The 2,088-nt window shown below is 41.2% G+C and overlaps 1 pseudogene; it reads left to right on the top strand.

The window, feature by feature from the left end:
• Positions 1 to 1,462: 1,462 nt before the first annotated feature.
• On the top strand, positions 1,463 to 1,870 carry LOC121154287 (annotated as a pseudogene).
• The last annotated feature ends 218 nt before the right edge of the window (positions 1,871 to 2,088 follow it).

Here is a 2,088-nt window from a genome sequence, read left to right as displayed (position 1 = left end):
ACATTTCTTCTCCTTTTTTATTCTTCACCCTCTTTCCAGAAGTCTCATATTTTGGTTTTCTGTGGCATCTACTTCAGGTTTAATATCCTTGTTCAAACCATTTTAAATTCTCTTTAAATTCTGCTATGGATAGCCCATCTGATATTTTCTAAAATAAATCCTGAAAGGCAAAATGGGAACTTGAGACATTACACAGTAATGGTGGGAGAGAGGTTTCGCTGCCTCTCTAGTTTCAGCAGTTATGTTTCTAATGAAATGTGAGGTTGACTGAAGCTGCCCCAGTTTGAAATTCTACTAAATTCTAGTATTCTTTCAATGGGCATTGGTACCATAATTGCCATTGCCAAAGTCAGTATACATGCATCTGAAATGGTTTTATCCTAACTCTTCCAATGAATTTCTTATTTCTATCAATGGTAATGGAGTTCTTTTGGTTACCAATGCTTGAGTCAGAGTAATTTTTGAGGATCTTATTTCTCAAACTGTACATCCAAAGAGCTATCCAAATAACCCTTCTGAAAAGAAAACTGAATTTTCTTTTTTATTTTTTTAATTCCCTTCAACAATACCAGTGTCTAATGGATTGGATAGTCAGTACATAGTCTTTGAGTGAATGAATGTTAATTAAGACAGAAGAGGTGGTTATCCTTAATTTAAATAAAGTATTTAAAGTCACCATAAACAAGTAACTGAAGGAAGTCTTACAAGATGTTCAGTTTCTGTTTGATTGTTCGTTCCTGAAATCAAAGTACCTTGTTATTCTACTCTTCTATTCATAACTTCTTAAGGCCTGCCTGGGCCTGTTGCAGAAAATCATATTAGGATAGGGTTCAAAACTCACTAGCTAATGGGCTTCACCAACTCAAAGTGCAATGGAACAGTATTATTATGGGAAGGTGAAATGGTGAAAGAGTTACTAAACACCTGACACCATTTTAATACCATTTAATAGTGTATGCAAACACTAACCATTTAAAATGGAAAATTTGTGCATTGCTACTGCATTTGTGACCTTCAGAAGCAAATTTTATTTCAGCAATATATAAGATACCGATTTTTCAGTTTTGTCTCTTCTAGTATAAACTTTAAAAAGTCAAGCTTTGAAATCTAGTTTTCAAGTGCTTCACAGAGCACTTTTGGTATCAGCTGTGTTAGATTGGCTGCTTTAGACTCAGTCTCTGTGATGTGAGTCAAATGTAAAATATGTGTTGGGGAGTACTTGTGGTAGGTGCATCTGCTGGGAAGAAGCTAGGCTTCAGAGAGGGAGAATGAATGATCAGTAGACAAAGCTGTCACTGTGCCTTTGGCCTGTCTTGGGGAAGAGCTCACTCTGAAGATGAACTGGCCTTTCAGAGTTGCTGCAAATCGAGCCAAAGGAGCTAGATTATTCTGTCTCCACCTTTGTTTGTCGGTGGCTGTGGAAGTTGTCATGAAGCTACATCCAAGCAAGAAGTGCAGTTAGATGTGGGCGCGGGGTATGTGGCTGGGCCTTCGGGCCCTGATGTGTGTGTTACGGGGCTTCACCTCCAAGGGGGATGCTCAAGGAAGTCGCTGGGTCCAGGCCGAGGTGATTGAGCACCTGGACCATCTGGCACTCATGGGCTTCAGCAGTCATGAGGCTGTGGCGCAGCTGGAGAAAGCCATTGCTGTCACCAACCAGAGGCAGGAGGTGGCCACGGACGGGGTGGAGCCCTGGAGTCGGTCATGGAGGACAGGTGTCTATACTTGAGATCCGACAATGTAGTAGAAGGCAACTGTGCTGAAGAACTGCTACAAAACTCCCACTGTGTCCTGGAGGAATATGTTGTGACACCCCCTGCCCTTCCCCGTAATATCCCTTTGTCAACTAGAACCCTTCCCACACAGCTGATGAGCCTACTTGGGAAGGGAGCACCCTGTGAACACGTACAAGCACCACGATACAATTTTACTATAAACCCTCATGTTCCCATTTCCTTTAGTCCCCTGGGAAAAACAACGCATCCATCTCTTCATTGACTCTTCTGAAGATAGGATTGGGAAAGGCCTAGCCAAAATGGGACATTAAGCCTGTGGTGCTAATAGAAATAAAAGCAAATTAAAAAATAA

This window comes from Ochotona curzoniae, unplaced genomic scaffold (genome assembly GCF_017591425.1).
Source record: "Ochotona curzoniae isolate NIBS_2020 unplaced genomic scaffold, NIBS_Ocur_1.0 contig_2723, whole genome shotgun sequence".
Classification (NCBI taxonomy): domain Eukaryota; kingdom Metazoa; phylum Chordata; class Mammalia; order Lagomorpha; family Ochotonidae; genus Ochotona; species Ochotona curzoniae.
This window is presented reverse-complemented; position numbering and strand designations above follow the sequence as displayed.